The sequence below is a fragment of the Marmota monax genome, unplaced genomic scaffold, assembly GCF_021218885.2.
Source record: "Marmota monax isolate L192 unplaced genomic scaffold, Marmota_monax_Labrador192_F-V1.1 WCK01_AAM20220418_F8-fsc00049, whole genome shotgun sequence".
Lineage (NCBI taxonomy): Eukaryota > Metazoa > Chordata > Mammalia > Rodentia > Sciuridae > Marmota > Marmota monax.
The window spans coordinates 11,281,001-11,301,697 of NW_026694221.1; positions in this window are offsets into that span (position 1 = coordinate 11,281,001).

The following is a 20,697-nucleotide window of genomic DNA, read 5'->3' on the forward strand; positions in this document are numbered from 1 at the left end:
TTGAATAAATATAGGTGAATCTTTTAATTGAAAAATCAAAGTACAATAAAATCAACATTAGAAAGATTAAATTTCTAATGCATTGAGCAACTTAGAAGAGTAGTTCTCAAAAGTATTTCAAAAGATACTTGCACCATCATCTTGTGATATGCTTGTGAAAAACTGGAAATGATAAAGAGAGAAAATTAAACAGGAAAATTCTGTTAAAAACAGAAAATTATAAAAACAAGGAAAACAATCCCATTCACAAGAACACCAAAAAGCATAAAATACTTAGGAATAAACTAAGAAGGTGAAAAATTATGAGTACTGAAAACTAAAATGTTGATAAAAGAAATTAATCATGATATAAACAAAAGTAAAGACATTCCATGTTCATGTATTAGGAGGCTTAATGTTGTTAAAATGTCCATACTACTCAAAGTAATCTGCAAATTTGATGTAATCACTATCAAAATAAAAATGTTATTTTTATAGAAATAGAAAAAAACAATACAGACAGATCTACAGACAAGTGGAACAAAACAGAGGGCCCCCAAATAAATCCATATATATTTCATTGGTCAATCTTCTACAAGAGTACCAAGAATACATAATGAGGAAATAATAGTCTCTTCAACAACTGGTTTTGGGAAAATGGATACCCATATGCAAAATAAATTAAAGATTTTAATGTAATATTGGAAAATATAAAACTCCAAGAAGAATATGTAAAAGAAAACCGACATGATATGTCTGGATGATGATATATATTTTATCACCAAAATCTCTGTCAACGTAAGTAAAAAATGACAAATGCAATTCCACCAAACTAAAATCTTCTAAATAGCAAAGAAAACAAGTAACAAACTTAAAAGACAATATATAAAATGGGAGACAATAGTTTCAAACCACATATCTGACAATGGACTAAAATATATAAGGAACTCCTGCAATTCAGTAGCAAAAACAGTAATAACCAGTTTCAACCTGGGCTAAGGATTTGAATTCACATTTATTCAAATAAGAAAGACAAATGGCCAACACAGATTTATTTGTTTTAAATGCTCAACCTCACTAACTATCAGGGAAAAACAAATGAAAACCATAATAAAATATCTCACATCTATCAGGATGGTTATTCTGAAGAAAATAAGACACTAAGTATTGGGAAATATGTGGAGAAATTAGAACCACTGAACACTGTTGGTAAAAATGCAAAACAGTGCATTTATTTTTAAAACAGTATGGAGATTAAAAGAGTGCTACCATGTAATATAACAATTTTGCTTTCTAAGTATTAATTTAAAGAAATTGAAATAAGGATCCTGAAGAGATTATGGTCATTGTAACATCGTTCACAATAGCAAAGATATGAAAGTAACCCAAATATCCACCATCAGATGACTGGATAAAGAAAAATGCAGTAGATACATAAAATGGAATACTATTTAGCCTTTAAAATCAGGATATTCTGCCACAGGCAACAGCATGGATGAAACTTGAGCACACCATGCTAAGTGAAATGTGTCAGTCATAGGAAAACAATTATAGCATGATTCTACTAATATAAAGTATCCAATATGATCAAATTTGTAGAATCAAAAAATGGAATAATATTACCAACAGCATAAGGGAACAGGAAATGAGGAGCTCCTAGTCAATTTCGGTCAAAGCAGATATGCTCTAGAGATCTGCTGTACAACATTGTAGCTATAAGCAATAATGTATTATATACTAAAATTTTGTTAGGGTAGATCTCATGTTAAATCTTCTCACTATTATAAAATTAATTATTAATAAATTATCTTAAATTCAAAGTATAAAAAAACTATGTGTAAGGGAAAATCAAAGAAATCCCACATAATTTCGTGCTGGTACAAATATTCTTATATATCTCAATAGATTCTAGAAATGTCCTTATATGATAAACTAGTAAATTCATTACTGATTATAATGTCAATGTTCTCATTATATTGAATTCAGTATAGCTCTGTTAAGGAAGGGAAGGAAATATATACTTAATTTATGCCCACTCAGACTGTATAAAAATAAATGTCTGAATGTAAAACAGCAGTCATCAATAATTTTGGAAATAAATGTAAGCAAAACTCATTGTAACAATAGAATATTAGATGTTAGTCTCACCAAGGATATTACAATAAGGGAGGGGTGTGGTTTTGCTATTATAAGATGTAAATTATTTGATCTTATAATACTCAAGTGTCCTATAAATTTTAGATAATTAAAATAGAAAGCTAATATGAAATATAATATAGAATTTTAAAAATAAATAAACTATATATGGTTAAATATCATGATTTTGAGGTATCTTGTTGGAAACTATTTAGTTTCAAATGTCAATAACCTAAAAACATCAGTGAAATAGATTTCACTGTTTGTCCAACAACTTACAAAAAAATCCAAAAAAGTAATCCCAAATATCTTTTTAAGAAACTGAGTAAAAGCGGTATTTTTGGAATCAGTGAGCCTGAATAGTTTTGAAGGAATCAGTAAAATAAGCATGATTATATTTCAGAAAAATTTATGGCTACACTTTTTATAAAATAAAATGCAAATCAGGATCTCCATTTATGTTGTTAACCTTTTTTATTTTACGTTTATTCCTTTTTTAATTTTTAATTTTTTTTAATTAGTTATACATGACAGTAGAATACATTTATATACTTTGATATACATAGATTGGAATATAACTTCTCACTTTTCTGAGTGTACATGTTGTAGAATCACATTGGTCATGCAGATATATATATATATATATATATATATATATATATATATATACACACACACACACACACACATAAAAAATAATGTCAGTTTCGTTCTACAATCCTTCCTATTCCCATAGCCCCCTCCCATTCCATCCCTTCACTTCCCTCTACCTAATCTATTCTTCTTTAGTACTCCCACTTATTGTGAATTAGCATTTATATATTAGAGAAAGCATTTGATTTTTGGTTTTGGGGAATTGGCTTATATGGTTAGCATAATATTCTCCAACTCCATCCATTTACCAGCAAATGCCATAATTTTGTTTTTATTTAAAGCTACATAATATTCCATTGAATATATATTCCACATTTTCTTTAGCTATTTATCTATGGTAGGACACCTAGATTGGTTCCATGGTTTAGCTATTGTAAATTGAGCTGCTATAAACATTGACATGGCTGCATTACTCTAGTATGCCGATTTTAAATCTTTTGGGATTTAGAATCAGCATACTAGAGTGGGATAGCTGGGTCAAATGGCGGGTCCATTCCAAGTTTTCTGAGGAATATCCATACTGCTTTCCATAGTGGTTGTACAAATTTGCAGTTCCACCAGCAATGTATGAGTGTACCTTTTACCCTACATCCTCGCTAGAGATGTTTAATACTTTTTTCATATATTTGTTGATTTATTGTATTTCTTCCTATAGCCTATTTATTGATTGGGTTATTTGTTTTTTGTTTTTCTTTTTTTTTTTTTTTTGGTGTTAATATTTTGAGTTATTTATATATCCTAGAGATTAATGCTTTATTAAAGGTGCATTTGGTAAAGATTATCTCCCAATCTGTATGCTCTCTCCTCACATTATTGTTTCCTTTGCTGAGAAGAAGTTTTTTTAATTTTAATCCCATCCCATTTATTGATTCTTGATTTTACTTTTTTGCGCTTTAGGGGTTTTTTAATGTCTTGTACACTCAGAAGATTTGGGCCTATTTTTTCCTCTATTCTGCAGAGGGTCTCTGTTCTAGTGCCTATGTCTTTGATCTACTTTGAGTAGATTTTTTTTGTGCAGGGTGAGAGATAGAAGTTTAACTTCATTCTGTTACATATGGGTTTCCAGTTTTGCCAGCAACATTTTGAATAGCCTATCAAATTTTCTTCAGTGAATGTTTTTGGCACCTTTGTCTAGTATGAGATAACTGTATTTGTGTGGATTTTTCTCTGTGTTTTCTATTCTGCAACATTGGTCTATATGTCTATTTTGGTGCCAATACCATGCCATTTTTGTTACTAAGGCTCTGTTGTACAGTTTAAGTTCTGGTATTGTGATGTCTCCTGCTTCATCTTTCTTGCTAAGGATTACTTTTGCTATTCTGGGTCTCTTATTTTTCCAAATAGATTTTATGATTTCCTTTTATATTTCTATGAAGAATGTCATTGGGATTTTAATAGGAATTGCATTAAATCTGTAGAACACTTTGGATAGTATGGCCATTTTGACAATATTAATTCTGCCTATCCAGGAGCATGGGAGATTTTTCCATCTTCTGAGATTTTCTTCAATTTATTTCTTTAGTGTCATGTAGTTTTCATTGTAAAGGTCTTTCACCTGTTTTGTTAGATTGATTCCCAGGTTTTTTTGTTTGTTTTGGTTTTTTTTTTTTTTTTTTGAGGCTATTGTGAATTGTGTAGCTTTCCTAATTCCTCTTTCAGTGGATTCATCACTGATGCATTTGATTTATGGATGTTGATTTTTATATTCTGCTACTTTGCTGAATTCATTTATTAGTTCTAGAAGTTTTCTGGTGGAATTTTTTGATCTTCTACATATAAAATTATTCCATTAGCAAATAGTGATAATTTGAATTCTTCTTTACCTATTTGTATCCCTTTAATTTCTTTCTTCTAATTGCTCTGGCTAGAGTTTCAAGAATGATGTTGAATAGAAGTGGTGAAAGAGCACACCCTTGTCTTGTTCTGATTTTTAGAGGGAATGCTTTCAATTTTTTTTCCATTTAGAATGGTGCTGGCCTTGGGTTCAGCATATATAGCTTTTACAATGTTGAGGTATGTTCCTACTATTCCTAGTTTTCCTAGTGTTTTGAACATAAAGGGATGCTGTATTTTGTCAATGCTTTTCTGCATCTATTGAGATGATCACATAATTCTTGTCTCACCTTTAATGGTGAGACCAATATCAGCAGCACCCAGTGAAAACAATATATAGTCTTAGACCTAATAACTTCCATTTAATTTAAACCTTGAAAATTCACTCATTTTGTTTAAAAATACTATACTCAGTATTGATATTTTTCTACAATTGCCTGATTTCACAGTTGTCAGTGAGCCTCAATAGATCACAAAAGACTAAACTTGAGAAATTTCCATTCTCAGTAAAGTCTTTCTGTTCAAGAGTAAACAGCATCCCTGAAGAAAACTATAGATTTTAAAATCTGCCAGCTGATTAAAAAAAATGTCACAAATGGATACACTTTGATTTCTGGGGGAATTTATATATAAATATATAATAGAATTTATATGTATATAGAATATGTATACATATGTGTGTGTGTGTGTATTTCTGGTCTCTAGGAGGAAAAATACAAATGGATGAGCTTTTTGATTATCTCAGCTTAAATACTTGAAATATCCCAGGTCTCAAGACAGGAATTTTCCTAAGTTAAAAAGAGAGAGCCAAAAGTTCAACAAAGTAGTGCATAAGGGAGACCTACCTCCCCTATCAGAATACACCTTATAGATATTTGTAGGAATCAATACAAATCCAGATAAAAATTTCAATTTCTAGTATCCAAAAAGAGATTAACTTCCTTTGAATTAAATCTTAATGAGAAAAGAATTTATCAAAATTTGTGGGATACAATGAAAGCAGTGTTCATAAAGTTTTAGCACTGAATGTATATGTGAGAAAAGTAAAAGATATCTAAAATTGAAAGTCTAAACTTAGGAAATGAGAAAAAGAAAAACAAATTAAATTCCAAGTACCATAAGAAAATAAATAATAAAAAGTAGAATAGAAATCAGTGGCATCAAAACAGGAAACCAATAGAGAGGGAAAAAAATCAATAAACCCAAAAGTTAGCTCTTTGAAAAGATAAAACAAAATATGTGACTAATAAAAAAGAGAAATAACACAAATTATATCTGAAATGAAAGATTATTGCCAATTTTATCATTACAAGGATAAAAAAGGAATGCTATGAACAACTCTATACCCATAAATTTGATTTCTGATATAAAAATGAACCTCAATCTTTCAAAACTCATGCAAGAAGAAATAGACAATCTGGACAGGCCTACATATATTAAAGAAATTGAATGAATAATTAATTGCCTTCAATTAATTTCTTGTTCATGAATAAAAAGATAAAAGTGTCAAGATGAAGATTTTCCCAACTGTATTAATAAATTCAATGCTATCTCAATCAAGATCCCAGCAAGTTATTTTGTAGAGATTAGCAAGCCTACTCTAAAGTTTATATGCAAAAATAAAATAGCAAACAGAATGTTGAAGAAGAGCAAAGGTGTAAGACTGACATTACCTGTCATTATTTAAATATGAGGTGTTAATGCAGAAATCTTTGGAGGTGAAATGATTTTATTGTGAGAATTGACTTGATCAGTCCATACAAGTCTGAATGAACTGATTGAGAAATAACTGGAGGCAAGTGGGGTATGGCAGGAGGAGGTGGGTCACTAGCCTTAGAAGAATTCTCTTCTAAGAATTCTTCCCTATTTCCTTTCCCCACCTTTCTTTCTGCCTACCATGAGGTGAGGATCTTCCTTGTGCCATTATGTTCTGTCTTACCTTAGGCCCAGAGTGATGGAGTAAGCCCACCATGGACTGAGACTCTTGATACCATAAATCAAAATAAACTTTCCCTCTTCTAAGTTGTTCTCTTTGGGTATGTCGGTTACAGCAACACAAAGTTGTGTTAAACAGAAATTGGTATTGAGAAGCAGAGTCATTGCTGTGACTAAACTTACCATGTGGTACAGAAACATTTGAAACTGGTTTGTGGGAACAGTTTGAAAAGGTTTAAAAATAAAGGCTGGAGAATGTTTAAAATATTTTAAGCAAAGCTTACTGGGTGCTTCTGTTGGGAGATCATAAGACCAGATGCAGACAGTAAAGATAATGCTGATGAGGTTTCAGAAGGAAATGAGAACTTTATTGGGAACCAGACTTGAAGGCCACTCATGTTATATTCTGGCAAAGAACTTATTTACATTTTGCCCATGAAACTGTGTGAGGCTGATTTTAAAGGTGATAGACAAATTAATCTGGTGGAGAAAATTTCAAGGCAGCACAGTTTTCAGTCAGTGGCATGAATATTGCTGACAGTTTTTAGAAAGATTTACTGTGAAAAATTGGAACAGAAAACAGAACTAAATGTGTTTTTCTTTAATGCAGCTTGTCCAGGGAGTGCATGTAAAACTAGTGCAAGGGAATGTGTTTGTTGAAGAGATTACAGCCCCAAAAGAGATGCTAAGTAGTTTGCAAACTAAAGTCATCCTCTATAATTCACACAGGCCATATTTCAAATATTCAATAGCTACATTTGGTAAGTGGCTACTGTACTAAGAAACATAGAGACACCATATTGTTATCACTGTAGAAAGTTACCTAACAGTTCTTTAAAGATTAAATTAAATTGTCGATCTGACTGGATTCAGAGATACCAAGCATTAAGAGGCTTCTGGGTGTGTCAATGAGGATGTGTCTAAGAATTATTGGCATGTGGGATAGCGAACTGGAGTGGAGACCCTCCCAAAGTGTTGGCAGCATCATCCAATTGTTTGGAGACTGGGCTGTAATAAAAGTTGGAAGAACAAAGAGGTAGCAGCAGATGAAAGCCCAGTTCTTTTTGAATAGGTTTTTTATTGCTTTTGTGATTGCCTGAGGACATCAGAGTCTCACTCCTTTACTCTTCTAACATGGATTTTGCCAGTGATTCTCCAGGGAGTTCCAAAAGCTTTCAGTCTTGGACTGGGGTAGCAGCTTTTATCCCTCTTGTTCTGAGGCTTCAGCATGTTGGACTGCCCAGATACTGGTTCCTCCAACTGCAGACAGCCATCATGGACTATCCAGCTTCTGGTTGTGTAAGTCAATCTAATAAATTCCCTTTTTATTATTATACCTCCTGTTGATTCTTGTCCTCTAGAGAACCCTAACATATGCTCCCCCAAAATGAATGTTCTGAACCCTATGTTATGTTGGTACTGACTTTGCAAGTTAATAGGATATGTTTTTAACAAAAAGTTGATCACGGTGATTCAAAATACAATTTATATTTATTTTAAACAGGTTCACACATTTGTACATAAAATTTTTTAAAAATAGGCATAGCCCTTTACAACCGCATGACCTCTCAGATTGAGTGTAAATTGAACTGAACAGCTCTTATTCATTATGTATGAAAAATATATACTCGTCTGTTAAAAGTGGTTACTAAATTTCCAATGTGCTCTACTTTCATATTATTAACCTTGCATTTTACACAAAGCTTTTAAAATCCAAGTAAACTTACAAACCAAATATTTGTAACATATAGTATAAATTCAGTATAAGTATATATTTACTATAAGTCAAAACAAAGCTATAGTATGAATAACCATATCATTGGAGAAAAATGAGTCCTCTACAGATTCCCAAAGACAGGAGAGCAGGGTTGGAAGAATTGTGGATATACTGGAAATTAATGGATTGTTCTTTAAAAACATCAAAGCAGTATTTATTTGAAGATATTATTATCTATTTTTATCCAGAATATTTTTCATTAATATTTCATTTATATAAATTGCTTTAAAAGGACATAAAAACAGCCTAAAATTAGAGGACATTTTCAAAAAATATTCCTTTAATAAGCAATGTTAAAAATGAAGCCAGAATGATAATTAAAACACAAATAATATAAGCATATGCTAAGATAAATGGCCATGTCAGAATTAAGGAATGAAGAATATTAACATTTAACATCAAAATTTGTGACTGCTTCTTGGAAAGCAATCTTGAAAAAAATGTTTTTAAGAGACAAAAAGAACAACAACAACAACAAAGAAAGGAGGTACAAGTAGGTACATCTGAGGAAAACTCTGAAAAAAAATCCTGCTAATATTTTAACTTGCTAAAAGAACATTTCTATGATGCACCATATTATAGATTCCCTTATCCCCATTATTAGCAGCAACACTGACGGCTGTCAAGGATGTATCTACAGCAATGTCTGTCACCCACCTCACCACTCTTTTCTTGTCCCTTCATACCAGGTTTAAAGCCCATTCACCTCATTAGCCTGATCCTACCAAGACAACACTCCCTGAAGAAGGCAACCTCCCCTAGATCACACTTTTCTTTGCTCAGGACTCTTGTGATATAAATGTTTAATCATCCTTAGGAGTTTTTTATACAATTGTCTTTAGAGCCATGTTAAAGTGTTGGACACTGGGCAAGGTCCTCTAGGAGCACTGGAGTATATATTCCTTGCTGGGGTGTGGCTATGGGGCTCTGGAGTCTGAGGGAATACTGAAATGACCCATGGTACCTTATTGTGCCTATTATCCATTATGTTTCCCTCACAAACAGGGGGTGGGTGCTGTGTTCTGTCCTAGGATGCCATGGGGGGTTTTCTCCAGGCTCCCTGAGAGTCAGAAAGGAAGTTTTGAGCCCTTAGTGCTGCCTCTCAAGTATCAAGACCAAGTTTTAGTGTCTTGGAAGCTATTAACTTGCTATGTGGCAACAGTAAAAAATAACTTGAAAGCATCTGGTCATCTGGTCACCCATGTACCCTTGGGGTCCTGACCTGTGCTTTGTAGTCACCCTTGTTCCTTTAGGGGGATCCAAGTTTACCATGTGGTTACCCTTGTGCTCTTAATGTCCTGAGCTTACCATGTGATTACACATGCACCTTTGTGGGGGGAGGTGCTGAATTTACCATGGACTTTGCCATAGATCACCCTTTCACACTTATAGACTTTAACACTCAAGGGCCAGATTTCATGTCTCTGATCCCATATCCTGAACATAAGGAAATTCCACATTTTAGTGAGTTGTCAGTCTCTCTCTGGCTGAATTACCCATTCAATTCACAGTTGTAGTCATAAGTCCTTGAGTCCCAAAATATCTGTGCACCACTCCTCTACCAACGGGTCTCATTGGGACTGTCTGAGTACCAGAGCTGAGCTATCATAATTGTTGTTTTCTTCTTGCACACCAACAGTTCCTATCCATGGACTCAACATAGTAATGGACCCTATGGTATCTGCAGACATCCCCTTTGTGAATTTGGAAGAAAGAATCATACTGGCTACCATGGAAAAGGCCTACAAAAGAAACCAGCATTGAGGATGCTTCAGGACAGGACATTTTTACAGATAGCAGAGATCTTCTGACTCCTCAGTGTCTCATAAAGCAGGTGTCTTTAGTCAGACCTGTCTTCAGAAAGAAAAATGTTGACCCACTTTGTGTCTTATTTTAAAACATGCTCAGAATCCAGTGGGTAACTTGTCCCTGGGAGGCACACACACACAGCCTCCCCTCAAGAGTACAGGGCTATTAAAATGGCAGGACATGGGGGACTCAAAGGTCAGGCAGAGTGGAGGCCCTCCAGAGCAGGCTAAAATGGGGCATCCTAAAGGCTCACAAAGTCCTCTCATGAAATCCAAGCAGTGGAGAAGGAAAAACATCAGTCCTCCTCAGGGACAATGAAGCAGAGAGCAGGCCCTGTCTCACCATGCAAGGAATGTAGCTGTCATGGCAAGAAACCATTTCTAGTCCCAGAAAATTAAGACCCAGAGGGAGGTGAGAAAGAAAGCAAAACACTGGTAAGTGACCTCTTGCCCAGAACCAATTTGCATTAACATATTGCCTTATGACCTCATCCATAGGGGATTTCATCATCATAATGCCATTTCTCAGAAAAAGGCCTTATTCCTACGTGTGGGATTAGAACCTAAACATAAGATTTGGGGGAGGTAATTTAACCCACAATACTCATTATTCCTATTTTTTCTATTTTTTATTTTAATCCATAGGAGTTGAATTCTGTCATGTCATATTTCTGCATCAATCCATACAATCTCATGATGTCTTGGTCCTGTTCATCAAGTGCATTCTCTAGGGTTTTTCACACCTATATTCATGGTGCAGTTTGGCCTGTCAATTTTGGTTGCTTTCATTGTTTTATTTAGGCACCATCTTTTCCAGTATAACAACTGGGTAACACCAGCCTCAAAAAATAAATTGTGATTTGTTCTCTGTTCTTCTACTTCCTGGAAATGACTCTATAGAATTGATATTAATACTTCTTTAAATGTGTGATAGAACTCTTCAGTGATATCATCTATAACTGAAGACCCTTTTGGAAATTTTCATGTTAGGAACTAATTTGCTTAAGTGGTCACTGGACCGTCTGATGTCCATGTTCTTGTGACTGTTCATGCTTCCGCACAAATTGGCCTGTTTCACCAGATTGTAAAGTTTGTGTATTTAAACTTGTTCAGTTGTGCTGCAGCCTGGCTGGGCACAAATCACAAGCCACTCAAGCAGGAACAAACTTTATTTCTGAACTCCACCAGCACACTCCACACAAGCTCCCCGGGAACTCTCCCGAATGCGGGAGAGGAGGAGCCCACGCGGCTCCTCCAGGAACCACCAACTGGAAATCCCTCCTCCGGCACTTCCCCAACCAATGGGAACTCTCCAGGAATCCCCGTGAGAACTCCAAAGTAGCGGGGCCAGGCAGACAGTAAAGGTCTAATATACAATTGAATCTATCCAGCATCATCTTAATGGCTCGCCTCTCAACCAATACTATTGGCAAAATGCCAGGGGCCATTCCGACTCAGCTATGGCTCTCAGCACAGTTGTATGATCCATTTTCTGTTATTCTCTTGAGATAACTGAGGCTGCACACTTTACAACGGCAACAGGTTTATTTGGCTCTCACTGTGCAACTGAGGCCTGCTCCTATTCAAAATGTGTGAAGGTGAATGTCCTGAGGTGCTGGACAAGTGCCAATGACCTCCTGTGAGTTCAGAACTTGCATGGACCCGAATATCCTTACCCACCTGACTACACATGTGATAAGGAGGCAAAAGGAGGCCATAGGAAGTTGTGGATAAAAGGAGGCCTCAAGAACAGCAGGCATTTGAAGCCCAAAATGGAAAATTCAGCCATAGGGATGGAATCCATAAGTTAGGCGCAACCTGATGGAAGGGACTCAGTATGAAGGGGGTAAGCATTCATATATTTAAATGATTAAGTGAAACAGCCCTTCCTTCTTCCTACCAAGGAGTAATTACACTGCTCTCAGCGGGATCAGCAACATCTGCTTCTAGGAGCCTCAGCCCAGCCCAGCAGGAAACCTATGCTTATCAGATATGATTGCTCCAACAGCTATGACCAACCCTATCCACAAACCTCAGGGAGGGGCCTAAGACACCAAGAAGCATTCCTTTTGGAAAAGACCATCAGCTAAAAGTAAGCCATGTATACACTGGCTAAGGAAAGTGAGTTACCATGTACATTGGCTAAGATGAATGACACCCCATCTACACTGGCTCAAGGTGAGCAAGTCTCCTACTAAACAGGAGAGGGAGGCACAGTGGTCCAGGCCTTCGAGAGAGGTGCTGATGGGCTCCATGCCACTCCCTGAGGCCCTGAGCCCTCCCCCCAATTTCTTAACCACAGTTTTTTAATATCTTTGGATATAATTTTTATATCAATTTTATTATAAGGATTGTTGAGAAATAAATGTACCAAGAAACATCTGTACCATGCCAGAAAGATGGGAGAAAGGACAGAGAAGAGGAGGGCAGGGGTAAGTGTCCCAGGGAAAACAGTCTCTGATATCTCTTGAAGGTGGGAGCAGAGGAGAATCCTGATGTGCAAAAGGATCCACTGGCACCTGAACAGTCCTGAGCAACAGAAACCCGACCAAAACACTACCAACTTTTAAGACTTATGTCAAAGCAACAGTGATCAAGACAATGTGATATCGGTCAAAGTATATATAATTAGTGAGATTGAATAGAGAGCCCAGAAGGAGATCTACATAATTATAGTCAAGCAATCTTTGACAAAGTGTCAAAGGCAATACAATAGAGCAAAATACAATATTTTCAACGAATGATGATGAAAAAACTGGACATGAACAAACAAAAACAAAATGAATCTAAATGAAACCTTATATCATTCATAAAAATAAACTCAATGTGGATCACAGAATATATAAACACGCTCAAAAACAAACAAGAAACAAACAACACAATAATCAGTGTGTTGTTTTAAACAGACATTTCACCAAAAGCAAATAAAAGCACAGAAAGGAGTTCAGCCCAATTACACATTAGGAAAATAAAAATTAAAACCACAGTGAATACTACTATATGCCTATTAAAATAGTTGAAATTAAAAATATTGAGCATACCAAGTACAGGTTAGGATGTGGAGCAATGAACTGTTGGTTTAAATGTAAAGTGGCACCTCTTTGGAAAATATTTTAGTAGTCTCTTAAAAATTTAAATATATACCTACTATATTAAATTCCTAGATATTAATTCATGAGAAAAAAACTAGAAACAATCCAAATGTGCATTAATAGATGGACAGCTGACAAGATGTAGTGTAACCAACCAAAAGTACTACTCAGGGGATGTGATATATACAATAGCATGGATAAATTTCAAAAGTAATTATGTTGAATGAAACAAGTCAGAAAACTACAAAGAATATTACTCCATTTATATAAAACTCTAAAAATGCAAACTAATCTCTAGTGGCAAAAAAAGAATCAATAATCACTGAGGACTGGAACAAAGCTTATGGTATTAGGGGTGAGATAGGGGTATTATAAAAGTGTTTTGAGGAAACATGAGGGTTATATATATTTCAAAACTTGTTAAATTTACATTTTAAATGTGTGCAATTTACTGTATGTTAATTATACCTCAATAAAGCCATTTTTAAAATGTCACAGAATTGAGTTAGCTTAAAAATAAGTACAACTCCAGGAAACCTGCCTTCTTTTCTATCAAATAGTATGGCCTCTCCTGTCATTTCTTATTATAGCATTTCATTACAGTTCTCGGAAAACAATGTCTACTGAAGCATTCATCCAGAGCTATATGAATACAGTAAGCATTTCTCTCCTCACTAACACAAACACTCATTGTACTTTCTTGCTTTTTAAAATTCATACAATATTTGCTCATGTAAAAGTCATTCATCTTAGATTTACTATATGAGGGGTGCTGTAATAAAGATTTCAATGTTTTTATTGGTCATGTTCAAATTAAGGATTCCAGAAAATGCCATCACATCACTGTACTAAAACTACAACACTAGAATAGTTACATGGAATTGTTACATGGAATTTTTACACAATTGTTGACTCCATGAAATGTCGACCCCTATCAACTGTTAAGATATACCACAATAGCTATTGCTTAGTAAATGCTCAATAAAATCTGTTTAATCATTAATAACTGTGTTAATGACATACATAGTTCATCAGTTAATAAAAACAGAACAACATGAGATAATTGAAATCAATCCATTATTTAAATCTTCACAAAAACCCTATGACAGATATTATTAGCCCTGTTTTACAAATGAGAAAATTAAGACACTAAGATTGCACAACTAATGAGTGTCAAAGTCCAGCATCATTCTAGAATATGTTAAAATGTTTAATTAAACTGAAAATTATTTATTTTGATTATGCTGGATAATATGCTCTCTGAATAGCCTGATTGAAAGAATCACTGATTCAAGAATTTTCTTTACCTTGGCATGGTTTCCTATAATTAATTCTAACATCAACATTGATCATCTATATCACTCTACCTTGTTTGTTAGTTATTGCCCTAATAACCAACACTTACCTCCAACCAATTTAAATGTATTTCTTTTAATGGCTTGCAGCATTAATTGGAATCATTCTCTCTATCTTTGTCTTCCTCGTCCTAGTTTATACTCACTCCTCTTATCCCCTATTCCTCCCTCTCATATTGTCTGCTACTACCTCAAATGCCCCCCATCCACCATTGTTTTCCTTTTTACCTTGGTCTGTATCATTCCATTCTATCTTTTCTGCCGCAGTCTGGCTGGGCACAATCAGGAGCCACTTGTCAAAAGAAACTAACTTTATTTTTAGAACCACACACGACAAACAAAATAGTCTCTCAGGAAAAACCCTCAGAGCCTCAACTGCCACCACCAGCTTTCCCCAAGCCTCTCTCTCCCACACAAGCTTCTCTCCACCTCCCACAATCCTCCTGCTCTTGAGGCCGATTGGCTGGGTCACATGGGCGGAGCCAAAAAAGTCCCCCAATGAGCAGCTCCGTGGTCTGAAAGGGCAGGGAAACAGTCCAATGAGCATCACCGCAGAGGAGCCAATCAGCTAGATGTTGCTGGGGCCGAGGAGCCAATCAGCTAGATGTTGCTGGGGCCGCTGTGAGCCAATCATCAGCCAGCAGCTGGAAGTTTGCTGGCAGCTGGAAGTTTGCTGGGGCCCCTTTGGCTGTGGCTCTCAACATCTCCCCCTCTCTGTTTAAACAACAAGCATGTGGCTTAGGGACCGTGCCTGTTAGGCAGTCCAATTCAACATATGGTCCTTACCCGTCATCGGATGAACTGACCTCTAGGCGTCAGCCTCCTGTCTTAGGTTGGTACCACTGCAATTGGATCATACCCGTCACTGACTACCGGTCCAGCATACAGCCATACTTGTGGATAGGCCTTTGCACCTGTGGGGGGGTGAGGTTCTTTGCCTCACCTCTGTTGGCCCCCAAATTTTAGACCATCACTAGTAGAGGAGGATGCAAAATGCCATGACATTAAGCCAATTGAGGGCTCCTTTGAAAAATTGTACCACCGGTGACATCATCAGCAAAAATACTCCAGCACTACCACAATTCACTGCACCAACAGATAGTTCACAATGCATACAGGTGAGCTCACAGTGTGTCCAGGCAAGTTCTGCAAGCAGTTCAGTGATGGCTATTGTAGAAGCTGTAGATTGGTTTTATCTTTCACTTCACCAGCACTGGGATGAAGATAGGAATTCTGGCAATAATGGCTAAAGAAAAAATTATGTAACATTCCAGAAGGCACTAAAAGAAAACAATTTTCTTAACAATTTACATTGTCTTCACCGGCACTGGGATGAAGATAGGAATTCTGGCAATAATGGCTAAAGAAAAAATTATGTAACACTACAGAAGGCACTAAAAGAAAACAATTTTCTTAACAATTTACATTATCTTTAAGAGAATTATTAAATATAATGAAAAGGAAAGGTAAAAGTAAACAAACAGATCTGTTAACCTTCTTTTTTGTTTACATATTAAAACAATCCTCAACAGTTGTTTACCCAATTTAAATTAAACCATATAAATCACGTGAACAAAAAAAATATTTGGATCCATTTTATCATGAGCGCTCATCATATATGATATATGGACATACGTACATTCAAACATATAACACAAAACACAAGTGTGCACACATAATATAATACATACAACACATAACATTATAGTAAAGGCCTTATAACTTTTTACAGGTGAAATCTCCATTGCAATGTTTAAAAACTCTATAGTCAAAAAATAGAACTGATCAGCAAAACATTAACCTAGGTCTGTATGAGCTCAAAAAACAAAATAGAACTTCATGATATGGCAAAGGGCAATAATAAAATAGATATTGAAAAAAGCATCCTGGTTCTGTTGCAGATGTAAGAATAGCCAAACTGGAGTTTTGGATATCAGTTGTTATGGATTTGAGCCAAATCATCTTCTTTTTGGTCTGTAGAAATCGCTTTAGTTAATCTTTCTGGAATCCAAATCGGCTGCTGTTCTCCCTGTGGAAACACATAAACAGACCCCCGACTCCAGACAATCACTGGGTCAGGACCTTGGTTAATCTCTCTGGAATCCAAATCGGCTGCTGTTCTCCCTATGGAAACACACAAACAGACCCTCGACTCCAGACAATTACTGGGTCAGGACCTTTCCATTGTCCTGTTAGAATATCCTTCCAAAGTACCTTGGGCTTATGTACATTTTTTGGACACATATGCCTTTCCGCAGCACTAAGTCCTGATGAATCCAAATTTAAAAAGTTTAGAGTAAAAAGGGTTATTTTAAGTTTATCTTTGGGGAATATATACCCCTTCCCAATTCCTTCTTTTTGCTTTAATAAGTACATTTTAATAGTTTGATGAGCTCTTTCAACTATGCCTTGTCCCTGTGGATTGTATGGGATTCCTGTTATATGAGTAATGCCAAATGTTGAGCAAAATTGTTTAAAAGAGGTAGAAGTATAACCAGGGGCATTATCTGTTTTTAACTGTTTTGGAACACCCACAGTGGCAAAATTTTGTAAGCAATGAGCTATAACATCTTTAGTTTTTTCTCCGGCATGAAGGGAGCCCATCAAAAATCCAGAAGAAGTATCAACTGTAACATGCAAATATTTTAATTTTCCAAATTCTGGCAAGTGTGTGACATCCATCTGCCAAATATGGTTAGGTATCAATCCTCTAGGATTGACTCCAAGATTAACTTGTGGTAAAAAGGTCACACAATTTTGACATTGTTTTATATTAATCCTAGGATTTGTTAGATGTGTTCATTGGTTCAAATCAAAATTAACATATGAAAAGGGAAGGAAAGATGCTGAAAATAGACTGTGAATTAAAGCAGCATAGAAGTAATAGAAATAAACCTTACATGTGACAGCTTGTCACCTCAATAAAATAGGGTTGTATGGCAAAAAGTCAACCACTGCAAAGAACCGTGACAATGATATTCAGGAGCAGCACGAGCCTTGGTCACATAGACATTTTCTTTACAAATACTCATGTCACTAATCTTTCAGAAATTGCTGAGGTACAAGAATAAGCCAGATTTGCATTAACAAAGAATACACACAAAAAAAATTGTCAGTGACGGGTATGATCCAATTGCAGTGGTACCAACCTAAGACAGGAGGCTGACGCCTAGAGGTCAGTTCATCCGATGACGGGTAAGGACCATATGTTGAATTGGACTGCCTAACAGGCACGGTCCCTAAGCCACATGCTTGTTGTTTAAACAGAGAGGGGGAGATGTTGAGAGCCACAGCCAAAGGGGCCCCAGCAAACTTCCAGCTGCCAGCAAACTTCCAGCTGCTGGCTGATGATTGGCTCACAGTGGCCCCAGCAACATCTAGCTGATTGGCTCCTCGGCCCCAGCAACATCTAGCTGATTGGCTCCTCTGCGGTGATGCTCATTGGACTGTTTCCCTGCCCTTTCAGACCACGGAGCTGCTCATTAGGGGACTTTTTTGGCTCCGCCCACGTGACCCAGCCAATCGGCCTCAAGAGCAGGAGGATTGTGGGAGGTGGGGAGAAGCTTGTGTGGGAGAGAGAGGCTTGGGGAAAGCTGGTGGTGGCAGTTGAGGCTCTGAGGGTTTTTCCTGAGAGACTATTTTGTTTGTCGTGTGTGGTTCTAAAAATAAAGTTAGTTTCTTTTGACAAGTGGCTCCTGATTGTGCCCAGCCAGACTGCGGCACCCTCCTGTCCTACAATAAACGGCTCCTACTCCTGCTGTATCAATCTACACAAGTTCCTCATCACCCCCCAGTTATTTTGCTGCAGCCGGACTGTGGCAGATATTAACATGCTAAGAAAAGTTGTTATCTCTAGAAATGGGAATAAGACAATGTCGACTACCTCACCAAATGTTACCTAGCAGTAATGAAAGTATGAAATGATACTGTATTTATTTAACTCATGACCTGTATCATTCTCCCCTTCTTTGGTTGGATACTGTTTATTTCTAAGAGATGTCTATATAATATAATTGGTTCTCTATTTTTATATACACTTCAAATTTAATTTTATAATCATAAAAATTTTCATCATTTATACCTCTTAATTTTTATTTCATTTGACAAAGTCTTCCTTTTTTATATAGCTAAAACATCACCAGTTTTATATTATATCCAAATTTGTTCCTCAAATGTTAGACATTATTAGTTAGTAATTAATTACAAACTGGAGTTTTGGATATCAGTTGTTATGGATTTGAGCCAAATCATCTTCTTTTTGGTCTGTAGAAATCGCTTTAGTTAATCTTTCTGGAATCCAAATCGGCTGCTGTTCTCCCTGTGGAAACACATAAACAGACCCCCGACTCCAGACAATCACTGGGTCAGGACCTTGGTTAATCTCTCTGGAATCCAAATCGGCTGCTGTTCTCCCTGTGGAAACACACAAACAGACCCTCGACTCCAGACAATTACTGGGTCAGGACCTTTCCATTGTCCTGTTAGAATATCCTTCCAAAGTACCTTGGGCTTATGTACATTTTTTGGACACATATGCCTTTCCGCAGCACTAAGTCCTGATGAATCCAAATTTAAAAAGTTTAGAGTAAAAAGGGTTATTTTAAGTTTATCTTTGGGGAATATATACCCCTTCCCAATCAGCTGCCAGCACTTTTCTTTCTTTTTTATCAATCTTTTGCCTTATCTTTCTTCATCTCCCTTTCAGCCTTCATATAATGTTATAGCAATTTTACTATTATAACTAATTATTCAACCTGTTCCAGAACCTACCACAAGTTGATATCTAGGTTAGAAAACAGTAGTAGGAAAAAAAACTTTTTTTTTTTTTAACTTTTCATGGAATGAATAGTATGTGACTTGGCTCTGAAGTGATTGTAGTAAATAAGGTTCAGTGACATCTCCCAAAGTGAAATTGATACTGGAATCAATAGATGTCACACACTGAATTAAACTCTCAATACTTGGATATTTGCCTAATCCAGGGCTAAAAAGAGAAAGAAGCTCAAGAAATCGCCCCTTGCATAAAAGAAGCAATAACTATCCTAATAGATGGGTAGACATACAAGCAATATGAAAAAGCAAGGGAATAAATCATCTCAAACAGCCCATAACCTTGTTGAACTCACTCCACTGACATCACAGTGAAGGAAATGATAGAAAAAGAATTAAGAAAGTTCATAGTTAAAATGTTCAATGAGCTAAAATAAGAGGTAAGTAGTGAAATACATACAAAGAACTCAAAAAAAAAACACATGAATAGAGAGAAAATGCAGGAACTGAAAGATCATTTCAATAAAGAGATTCTGAAAAATAGTCAAGTTTGGAAATGAAAGACTCAATAAATCAAATCAAAAGGTCAATAGATTAGATAACTTTGAAGATAGATTCTCAAGCCTCAAAGACAAAATATATAATCTTGAAAATAAAATTTACTATAAAGAAAAGATGTTAAGAGACCATGATCAGAATATTTGAGAAATCTGAGGATAACATAAAGAAATCAAACTTAAGAATTATTGGAGTAGATTAAAACTTTAAAATACTAGCTAAAGGGATACACAAACTTTTAAATGAAATAATATTAGAAAAACTTCTAAACCTGAGAAATTATTTGGAAATTCAAATACAAAAGGCATATAAGAATCCAAATATACAAATCACAATAGATCTACTGTAACACACATTATTACAAAAATGCCAGAACACAGAATAAGGACAGAATTCTGAAAGCTGTGAGAGAAAAATGGCTAGTCACATTTAGAGGGAAACCAATTTAGATTTCAACTAATTTTTTAACTCAGACCCTAAAAGCCAGGGGAGCTCAGAATAATATATATGAAGCTCTTAAAGAAAACAAGTGAAAACAAGATTATAATACCAAGCAAAATTAAGTTTCAGAGTTAAAAATTAAAGTAAAAACTTCAATGATAAACATACTAAAAAAAAACTTGCACTACAAAACATATTCAATGCAATATAATATTAATAAGAAATGAAGCCAGGCACAATGGCATATACCTTTAATCCCAGCAGCTTGGAAGGCTGAGGCAGGAGGATTACAAGTTCAAAGCCAGCCTCAGCAACATAGCAAGGAACTAAGAAACTCAGTGAGACCCTGGCTCTAATTT